At 30.1% G+C, this 12,455-nt stretch overlaps 1 protein-coding gene across 2 annotated transcripts in view; it reads left to right on the forward strand.

Annotated features, from left to right (window-relative positions):
- LOC101900140 (sodium-coupled monocarboxylate transporter 1) overlaps window positions 1-12,455 on the forward strand; it is a 301,185-nt gene that overhangs the window by 14,892 nt on the left and 273,838 nt on the right. Inside the window, exon 2 of one of the 2 annotated variants that reach the window (XM_059125300.1) lies at window positions 4,809-5,227. The exons of the other annotated variant lie outside the window; for it this stretch is intronic. The gene's annotated coding sequence lies outside the window, so the exon portion shown is untranslated. The remainder of the gene's footprint in view (window positions 1-4,808; window positions 5,228-12,455) is intronic. 2 annotated transcript variants of the gene reach the window in all.

Here is a 12,455-nt window from a genome sequence, read left to right on the forward strand (position 1 = left end):
AGTGAAAAGTTTGACTGCCGAAGTAGCAGTAATTTTAAAATAAGGTGTTTTCGAAGAACTATAGGTCGATTTTTTTGTTTCTGCATTTATCAACCATAAACAAAGCGGTAAATAAGGTAAACTAATAAAATCTGAAATTTAAAATCTATATATATATATATATATATATATATATATATATATATATATATATATATATATATATATATATATATATATATATATATATATATATATATATATATATATATATATATATATATAAAAGAAAGTTGTGTTAGTTACTACGCTTATAACTCAAGAACAGTTGTCTGATTTTAAGGATTCAGATAAATTCGGAATTGTCTTTTGGCAGAAAGGGATAAAATCCAATATATATTTCTAATTCTTCGTAATTTAACCTGAATTGTTTAAAATTTGGTATTTAAATTTCGTTATGGATACTACAGCGTAAGACAGAAAATGTTATGTCTTCGTATAGCCCCCATATAATGGTACCACACTATTTTCGGTAATTTAAGCGACATTATTCAACGGAAATGTTTTAAATTTGGTATTTGAAGTTCGTAATGGTTACTACAGCCAATGACCGAAAATCGTCTGTGCAGGTCCACGTCTTCGTATAGCCTCCATATAACGGTACTTCCCGATATTCGGTATATTGATGATTTTAGCTACATTATTCAGCGATTATTTTAAGTGTCGCATTTTAATATTGTAATGGCTTATGACAAAAGTCGTCGTCTAGACACTAATATAACTGCTACATTCGGTATTTTTAAGATTTTAACAGAATTTATTGTTTTTGAGAATTGCCAAATTCGTTTCAAATGGTGGAGGGTATTCAAAGTTCGGGCCGGCCGAATCTACAGCATTTTGATGTATTTTGCCCAACATAGATTGATGCTAATTTTCCACATCAGTCCTCATCTTCTGATACCTCACCCACAATAGTAGTCATTTTTCAGAAACAATTTATAAATCTAATATTAAGCCCATGTGGTATAAGATAAAATTGGAGCAATACACTTACAAATATTCATATCAGATCTATGTCAGATATGCAAATTGACAATATTGGCCCACTTCTTTTCATATCTCCGTCAAGAAGCATCAAAACATTGATTTATTTTAACTATCACCGAAGCAAAATGAATTATTTCTCGATTTCGGACAAACTTTACACATTGGTACATATCTATCACCAAACCAGTAAGGAAAGCTCAAAAGTCGGGCGGGGCCGACTATATGATACCCTACACCACTATGCATATTTAGTAGAGCTCTCGTAAAAAGGTTTATACAGGGCATTTCAGAGCTCTATGAGATATTTGGTACAAAATCAAAATCTATCTAATTCTATCGTGCATTTCACGAACTATAGCTATCTCTGAACCGGGTTTCTCCAAATTTTACGTATTATCTTCTAGACTGGTGATTTGGGCTGATATTGACCATTTAGTGCACATTTAACCCGAATTCGGATGAAGATATATATGAGAGCTATATCCAAATCTGAACCGATTTCGATAAAATTTAAAACAGCTATTCCTGTGCTCCATCTAATACCTGGTACCAAATATCACGGTTGTGGAGTGAATATTACAAATGTATGGGATTAAAACTCTAAATCGGATGAAACATATATATGGTTGCTATATCTATATCTGAACCGATTTTCACTAAATTTGATATACTTGCTTCTAGGCTGAATTTGGTCCGATGTACTAAAATTCAGTCCATTTGGACTTATATCGGCCATTTGGTGCACAATTAACCCGAAATCGGATGAAGATATATATGGGAGCTATATCCAAATCTGAACCGATTTCGATAAAATTACAAACAGCTATTTCTGGGCTGTATCTTATATCTGGTACCAAATATTATTCTTGTGAAGTGCATATTACGAATGTGAGAGGCTTAAACACCAAATCGGATGAAAGATATATATGGGAGCTATAGCTATATCTGAACCGATTTTCTCAAATTTGATATACTTGCTTCTAGGCCGAACTCGGTTGGGTGTGCCAAAATTCAGGTAATTTGGACTGATAGTGGACATTTGGTGCACATTTAAACCGAAATCGGATGAATATATATATGGGAGCTATAGCTGTTTCTGAACCGATTTTCTCCAAATTTGTTGTATTTGCTTTAAGGCTAATCTCGGTCACATGTGCCAAAATTCGGGCCATTTGGGCTGATATTGGCCATTTGGTGCACATTTAACCCGAAATCGGATGAAGATATATATGGGAGCTATATCTAAATTTGATCCGATTCTCACCAATTTCAATAGGGTTCGTCCTTGGGCCAAAAAAATGTTGTTTGGAAAATTTCATCTCAATCGGATAATAAATGCGACCTGCATTTTGTTCACAAGAATACATGGACGGACGGACGGACGGACGGACTGACATGCATAAATCGACTCAGAAAGTGATTCTATGAAGGTTCTCAAAAGTAACTATGGGTCTATCTCGTTTCCTTCTCCATGTTACAAACAAATGCACAAAGACATAATACCCTTACCACTATGTGGTGTAGGGTATAAAAATCCAGAGTGAAGTGGTGCCCACCCACAATAAACACATTAAAAAAAATTAAAAAGCAGTCAGTTTGGCCGGGCCGATCTTTGTATATCCTCTACCAATCGCAAGAAATTTAAAATTTAAAAAAAAAAGAAAAATCCATTGAAATCCATTGAAAAATCATCAACATACCGAATATTGGGAAGAATCGTTACTTGGGCGCTATCCGAAGACTTGGACCTGCATATGCAATTGTCTTTCATCGACTGAAGTACCCATTAGGAACTTCAAATACGAAATTTGAAACAATTCTGGTGAATAATATCGATAAAATCATAAAAATACCGAATACCTGGAGATACAGTTATATGGGGGATATACGAAGGCCTGGACATTCATATGGAATTTTCGGTCATACGATGTAACACTTATTACGAACTTTAAATATGACATATCAAACAATTACGGCGAATAAAGTCGAGAAAATTGTCAAAGTACCGAATATACGAAGACTTGGACCTGCATTTGTAGTACCCATTACGAACTTAAAATACGAAATTTGAAACAATTCTGGTGATTAATGTCGCGGAAATCGTCGAAATACGGAATATAAGGAAGTACAGTTATATGGGGACTATATTAAAACGTGGACCTATATAGCCAATTTCCAATACCGAAAATCCTGCAGAACAAACACGCATCTGAGTAAAATTTTCATTTCGTACGGAAGCTTGAGTGATCTCCACAGACGGAGAGACGGACTTAGACATATAATTTTATGCTGATCAACTTTGTGGTGTCTAAAATGTATATTTCGAGGTGTTACAAATGGAAGGACAAACTTACTTTACCCTCCATACTATTGTGGAGGGTATAAAACACTTAAGTATCCCAGAAATGAAAGTGAGTATATGTTTTGGTCGAAATTTCCAACTTCGTATGAGACTTAAAACATCACTGCGTAATTCCCGCCCAGAGGGTCAAAATCTTTATACCCTCCACTATAGCCTCCAATTTGGAGTTCGTTTTTGTTGAAATTTCCAACATTGTATCAGACTTGAAACATCACCGCGTAATTCCCGCCCAGGGGGTTAAAATCTGTATACCCTCCTCTATAGCCTACAATTTGAAGTTCGTAATGGATTCTACACTTATTCGGGTCCACATCTCTGTACCTTTTAAAGAATTTTCTTAATTTCACCGGCATTATTTCAAATTTGAAGTTCATAACAGAAACCGCCTTCTTTGGCAGATGCATGGATATACAGGTCTACTTCTTCGCATAGCCTTCTTCGGGTCCACATCTGTGTACCTGCCAATATTCAGTATTTTAAAATTTTTTCTTCTTTTCACCGGCATTATTTCAAATTTGTAGTTCATAATAGACACCGCCTTCTATGGCAGTTACATGGCTATACAGAACTACTTCTTCGCATAGCCTCAATATAACTGCCTCTAGATTCGAGCAGAGAATAAGACCATTATTAGGGTTAAACATTCATAATGATATTCAGACCAGCCGAACTAAATGCTGTTTGTAATTGTTAATACATTTTTTTTATATTTTTTTGATTTACTCAGAATTTTGCAATATCAAAATGATTCATAAGCCATATTTTATAACAGCCCTGACTGACCCCAACAACAGCATGCCCCGCACATGCACAATAATGTAAACCATAAAATAATAAAACCACCGACAATTACAAATACGTGTGACAAATTATTCTGAAATACAGACAATTTAATTTCTCTTAATTTTACGAAAATGGAAATATAACTTAATCAATCAAATGTATAAATTTCGCAACAAAAAAAAAAAAAAAAACAACCTCCGAATAAGCAGCTACATCTGTATAGCTTTTAATATTTAATTACAACCAATAATATATAAATAAAAATAACAAATGTAATTAATTGCTTTAATTCTATTGCAATAATTACATTATGGCAAAACAAAAAAGTCGATTCGATAACAAATGCAAAATGTTTTCCCCAACAACAAAACCAAAACTACAAAAAAAGTTATTTAAAGTTTCTCATGTTTTTCCTTCATTCATCTTGTGCTGTCTTTATTACGTTGACATATGTGACATTTATTTGTTTGATTTTTCGTTTTTTTCACTTTTTTTGTATTTTTTTTTAATAACGTCAGATATATAAATTAAATCAATATGCAAAAATTGTTAATTAAAAACCATTCGTTTGTGAACATGAACCAATTTTGAATCGTCCCTCTCTCTCTCTCTCTCTCTTGCTCTCTTCTATTTGCAGCTGTATTTGCTGGTTTTCCAAGTGCCGTCTGTTAAAATCCACAACAAATCAGTTGTGTGTAAGTGAGAAAAAAAGTGAAATAAAATATAAAATAAATATAACGGAACCCTCCATATATCATTGAAAGACATAGGTGCTAAATATTATTTTTGTTAAAAATAAAAAAATACAAAAAGTGTTAAATACGCCACACATTACTGTCACCACAGCGGAAAAAAGTCACCAAATAAGAATAACAACAACAGAAGCCGCAGCAACATAGCTTCCAACCCAAAATCATTCGGTTACTGTGTCAATATTATTAATTGCCAACTCATTTCGATTTGCTCGAGTGCCAGCCAATATTTGGCAACGGAATACGGCATTATTTTGTGCCATTGACATCGATGTCCCGTAACCGACACGCAGACACGTGACATGTAAGTAACACCTGTCAATCTTGAATTATAATTGAACGCTAAATGCTAACATAGACCACATGGGCTGAGAATTTTTCGAAAGTAATGCGCAGATGGATTTTTAAAAAAAAAAGTTTCTGTGAGTAATTAAAAAAAAAAACTAATAGCAATTAATTAGGGCTCTTACGAGTTATATTTTCAAAAAAAGCCATCAATAGCGATTTTAAGGTCAACCGGTTCGAAATTGACTTATAATCAAATCGGAAGTTTTTCAAAAAGGGTCTTTACTAATATTGAATAATTTCCGAAAGGAGTTATTCTATCCACAAAAAAAAACACGAAATATCAGGCTCAGCTACGCACCGAGAAGCCGCTTTGGTAGGTGTCAGAACCCCTAAAATACCAATAATTGGGAGATGCCGCAATATGGAGCTGATCATTAAAATATAAACAACAGTAAGGTTCCACAGCGAAAAGCCCAACTAAAAATGTTAGATTCGTTCCGACAGTTCGTGTTAGGCCTCTTTATACCCTCCATCATAGTATGGAGGGTATATTAAATTTGTCATTCTGTTTGTAACACCTCGAAATATACATTTTAGACCCCATGATCAGCATAAAATTCTATGTCTATTTAGCGATGTCCGTCCGTCTGTGGAAATCACTCTAGCTTCCGAACGAACTGAAGTTGACTGATAGAATTTTACTCAAATGTATGTTATGTCTGCAGGTATAGCCCCCATACAACAGTACCTCCCGATATTCGGTATTTTAAAGACTTTAGTGACATTATTTACCGGAATTGTTTCAAATTTGGTATTTAAAGTTTGTAATGGATACTATAGCCTAAGACAGATAATTGTCTGTGCAGCTCCCGATATTCGGTACTTTGTTGTTTTTAGCGACACTATTCACCGGAATACTTTCAAATTTTGGATTTGATGTTCGTAATGAATGCTACAGTCTATGACAGGAGATTGTCTGTGCAGGTCCACGTCTTCGTATAGACCCCATATAACGGTACCTCCCGATATTCGGCATTTTGATGATTTTAGCGACATTATTCAACGGAATTGTTTCAAATTTGGTATTTGAAGTTCGTAGTGGATACTACAGCCTATGACAGAAAATTATCTGTGCAGATCCACGTGTTCGTACAGCCCCCATATAACGGTACCTCCCGATATTCGGTATTTTGATGTTTTTGGCCACATTATTCACCGGAATTGTTTTAAATTGGGCAGCCTTAGAAAGAAATTTTTCTATGCAGGTCCATGTCTTCGTTTATCTCCCATATAACGATACCTTCCGATATTCGGTATTTTGATGATTTTAGCTACATTATTCATTGATTTTTTTTCATTCAAGTTTCGCAGTTGAGTATTGTAATGGTTTACGACAAAGGTGCCTATGCAGGTCCACGTCGTCGTATAGACCCTAATATAATGGCTACATTTTAACAGAATTTTTAACAGATTTTATTTTATTTATTTATTTATTTTATTTTTTTTTTTTTTTGAAAATTGTCAAAATCGTTCCAAATGGTGGAGGGTATTTAAAGATCGGCCCGGCCGAAATTACAGCTATTTTACTTGTTATATTTTCGATAAGAATAATAGGAAAGTGTTTACATTTTACACCAAAAGGTCATCCAATTCTTTTATTTCGAAGTTTTCCGAGGAGGATGTAAGTAAAACCATTGCACAATGGACTTTTCGTCTAAATGAATATGCAATTCCCACACTACCTCCTTACATCCACCCTACTCCTTAACCTGGATTCCCATTTCAAATTTCAAGTTTTTAGAATAAACTAACCTAAACGCCTTGGTACACTCTATCAGTGACTTTCACTCCAAATCTAAAAGTTCTAGCTCTACTGATTAGTCAAATAAAAAGTTTACCATATTAAGTACCATTCTAGCACGAATTTTCAAAAACCCAGCCTCAATTGACACTTTCGGACCAAGAGTGACCCTCACCCAAAATTTCAAGATTCTAGCTTCAGCCGCCTTCATATGGGCGTTGATGAATCATTAAGTCAGTCAATCAACCAGTCAGTCAATTACTTTACGCTTTTGTTCATACAGATTAAAAAGACCAATGACGTATGAATACACGCTTTATTTATAAAAATTCATATAAGAAAATCTGTATACATGTTCCTCTTTTCCGAAATCCTTTTTTCCTCTCCTCACTCTCGATAGACTTGTATTAAGTTATAAAAAAAAACAGCCCAGCCAACACAAAGTAAATCGAAGCATGTTCTTTTACTTCACTGCTGCCAAGATGCAATCAGCCAAGAATATTACACTTGCCACAGAATGCTTTCAAGCAAAGCACTGAAGTGGAAACACAATCTAAAGATGCAACTTATCCCTATCGCTTACTTGGCGTTGGCGGAGGAGGTAGTGGCGGAGAAGAAGGATAAGCTTGGACATGCGGCTTACACTTGAATGACATTGGCGCGTTGTTATGTCTTTTAACGTCAACACGTGCATATTACCATGCCACAGCAACAAGAACCGAACAGCGGATGGAGCGTGGTGCAGAGAGAGACTGCTGCAACCAGTCAACAAGGTAACACAAAAACATACCCTGGGGCTTTGTAACAACCAGCGACCGGTTTCGTATTTTTTTGGTGAATGATTTTTTTTTGTACGGTGGTTAAAGAGGTCCTTGGGAGATGGTCTGTAATTATAATTTAAATATGTTTGAGTGATCAGATGGGCTCATTAACATACTCGATGAGGAGTATCGTTCCGAAATTATTTCTTAGAAATTATATTTTTTTTTAAAAATTTAAAATTATAGGGAAATACTTTTTTATTTATTTATACATGCCATAGCATGACGAAGGATATAGAAGCTAAGGCAAGGAGAAATTGAATCTCAAATAAATCCGAAAGTTCTCATTTTGTCTTTCTATGAGGTCAAAAGTTGTTCTAATTTTATGCCTATTTTTTCACATATAAATTATTTCTTTACCGATTTTATTCACTTGTGAGCCACTGTAAATCATGGTTTGCAATCTCTGAACGTCTCCTCATTTTTGTATTTGAAAGAAATAAAAATAACTTTGTGTAAAGGATACGAAGGTATCCACGAAACAGGCTATTTGTCGCTTAGCTGGTGTGAGGTTTTCTACGTCTTACAGTTACACCTGACAGAAAGGGGCACAGTGGGGGAACGTGTTTTAAAAAAAATTAAAATCTCTTAATCACGGTTTACCTTTTAATATAATATAATATAATATAATATAATATAATATAATATAATATAATATAATATAATATAATATATAATAATATAATATAATATAATATAATATAATATAATATAATATAATATAATATAATATAATATAATATAATATAATATAATATAATATAAATATAATATAATATAATATAATAAATAATATAATATAATATATATAATATAATATAATATAATATAATATAATATATATATATATAATAAATATAATATATATAATATAATATAATATAATAAATATAATATAATATAATATAATATAATATAATATAATATAATATAATATAATATAATATAATATAATATAATATAATATAATATAATATAATATAATATAATATAATATAATATAATATATATAATATAATATAATATAATATATATAATATAATATAATATATATAATATAATATAATATAATATATATATATATATAATATAATATAATATAATATAATATAATATAATATAATATAATATATATAATATAATATATAATAATATAATATAATATAATATAATATAATATAATATAATATAATATAATATAATATAATATAATATAATATAATATAATATAATATAATATAATATAATATAATATAATATAATATAATATAATATAATATAATATAATATAATATAATATAATATAATATAATATATATATAATATAATATAATATAATATAATATAATATAATATAATATATAATATAATATAATATAATATAATATAATATAATATATATAATATAATATAATATAATATAATATAATATAATATAATATAATATAATATAATAGAATATAATATAATATAAATATAATATAATATAATATAATATAATATAATATAATATAATATAATATAATATAATATAATATAATATAATATAATATAATATAATATAATATAATATAATATAATATAATATAATATAATATAATATAATATAATATAATATAATATAATATAATATAATATAATATAATATAATATAATATAATATAATATATATATAATATAATATAATATAATATAATAATATAATATAATATAATATAATATAATATAATATAATATAATATAATATAATATAATATAATATAATATAATATAATATATATAATATATAATAATATAATATAATATATATAATATAATATAATATAATATAATATAATATAATATAATATAATATATATAATATAATATAATATAATATAATATAATATAATATAATATAATATAATATAATATAATATAATATAATATAATATATATATAATATAATATAATATAATATAACATAATATAATATATTATAATATAATGCGTCGAATTTTTCAATAATTTTCTTCCTGTTGTAGTTTTGTTATTGCAACAACCTCGACAAGGTTATATAGAAGTAGACATATATATATACCTATATATGTACATATATACATTGCACTTGCCACAACTTGCCTTCACCGTAATCGCCGCAATTTTATTTTTAGCTTTTATTACAGTTGTTGCTACTGCTGTTGTTAAGCTGTTGTTTTTTTTTTACAACTCATATCTGTTGGCCTGTGGTATCTCTTGGGTGCATCTTGTGGTGCTGCTGATGCATCGCCAACAAGAGCCAGGCAGGCAGGCAAGTAAGCCAAATAAAAACTTACTTTGTTGTGTAGTTTTGTAGATGACACACCAACAAAAAAAAAAGAAGGAAAAGAACGTAAATGTAAAAAAGATGGCACAGTGTGTAAACAGCTCATTGGGTTCTGTGCAATGCATTTTTTGTTGTTTATTTTATTCTTATTCTGTTGGCATTTACTGCTGTTACTCTGCTAGCTGCTGCTCTGTTTCTTCTTCACCATCGTCTTAGCCCATGTTATTAGTTTCGTCCTTGGGAATCGTGTTTAATTTAGTTTCGATTCATTTAGTTTTGTGTTTTGGTATTTTTTGCTCTCACTCTCTCTCTCTAGAAAACATTTCCTTTGGCCAGACCATAAATATGTAAACTCGGTGTCATCTTATTGGTGGCGTAATGTTCTGTCTCCTTTGTTGGGTTTTTCTTAATTTAGAAGAGATTTCGAAGTATCAAGTTTATAATGGTTCAGTTTATCATTACAATATATGAATTGATTAAAAATATTATTTGAGACAGTTCGTATTTCCTAGATTATAGGAACATTTTTCGACGTTGTAGTGTGGTCCCTCCGTAACTGATGCATCGCCAACAAGAGTCAGGAAGGCAAGTATTATTGTTATTATTATTATTATTATTATTATTATTATTATTATTATTATTATTATTATTATTATTATTATTATTTTTATTATTATTATTATTATTATTATTATTATTATTATTATTATTATTATTATTATTATTATTATTATTATTATTATTATTATTATTATTATTATTATTATTATTATTATTATTATTATTATTATTATTATTATTATTATTATTATTATTATTATTATTATTATTATTATTATTATTATTATTATCATAATTATTAATATAATTATTAATATTATTATAAATAATAATAATATTATTATTATTATTATTATTATATTTAATTTCAAGTTATTTTAAAGATTTATTTACTTATTTATTAGTTTTATTGTTATTATTATCATTATTTATTTATTTATTTACTTATTATTATTATATTTTTTTTTTGTTGAATAGTGTATATTAAGTTTGTATATTAGGGCGGTATATTATGTTTGTCATTCTGTTTGTAACACCTCGAAATATACATTTTAGACCCCACAAAGTATATATATTCTTGATCAGCGTAAAACTCTATGTCGATTTATCGATGTCCGTCCGTCTGTGGAAATCACTCTAGCTTCCGAACGAATTGAAGTAGATTGATAAAATTTTACTCAAATGTATATTATGTCTGCAGGACTTTTGGTACTGAAAATGGTCCATGTAGGTTCACGTTTTGGTATAGCCCCCATATAACGGTACCTCCCTTTATTCCGTACTTTGATGATTTTAGCGACATTATTCACCGGAATTGTTTTAAATTTGGTATTTGAGATTTGTAATGGATACTACAGTCCGTGCAGAAAATTGCCTATGCAGGTACAGGTCTTCGTATAGGCCCCATATATCAGCACCTCTCTATATTCGGTATTTTGACGACTTTAAGTACAATACCCACCGAAATTGTTTGAGATGTCGTATTTGAAATTCGTAATGGATGCTGTAGCCTGTGACAGAAAATTGTCTATGCTACGATATAACGGTACCTCCCTATATACGATATTTTGTTGATTTTAGCTACATTATTCGCTGTTTATTTCAAGTTTCGAATTTGAATATGGTAATGGCTTATGACAAACAATGCCTATGTAGGTCCACGTCGTATAGACCCCAATATAACGGCTATATTCGGTATTTTTAAGAACATTATTTTTTGAAAATTCGTTCCAAATGGTGCAGGGTATTCAAAGTTCGGCCGGCCGAACCTACTGCTTTTTAACTTGTTTATAATTAGAAAAATGTTACCTTTCACACCAAAAACTCTTAAAAATCGTTTAGATGGAAGTTTACAGAGGATGATATGAGTAAAACCATTCGAATTTTCATAACGCCTATGGTAATCTATCCTGCACTCAGTTACCGTTATTCCGAATTTAGGAATTCTAGCTTATTCTGTTTATCCAATACAAAGTATTAATTATACCCTCAGCCATATGGCTAGAGAGGGTATATATAATTTGATACGGCCAAAGCGTGCCTAATCGAAATAACGGTTTTGGACCCAAGGTCTCTTTGGACCAAATCCGTTTCAGGACATTTGGAGTCGATCTTGCGATGTCCGTCCGTCCATCTGTCTGTCTGTCTGGCTGGTTGGTGCGCACTATAACTCTCGAAGGGAGCATCCGATTTGATGCAAACTTGGTATATCGTAATATTATTGTCAAACTTAGATCGAGTTCGGAGATGGCCAATA

The sequence above is a fragment of the Musca domestica genome, unplaced genomic scaffold (assembly GCF_030504385.1).
Source record: "Musca domestica strain aabys unplaced genomic scaffold, Musca_domestica.polishedcontigs.V.1.1 33, whole genome shotgun sequence".
Classification (NCBI taxonomy): Eukaryota; Metazoa; Arthropoda; class Insecta; order Diptera; family Muscidae; genus Musca; species Musca domestica.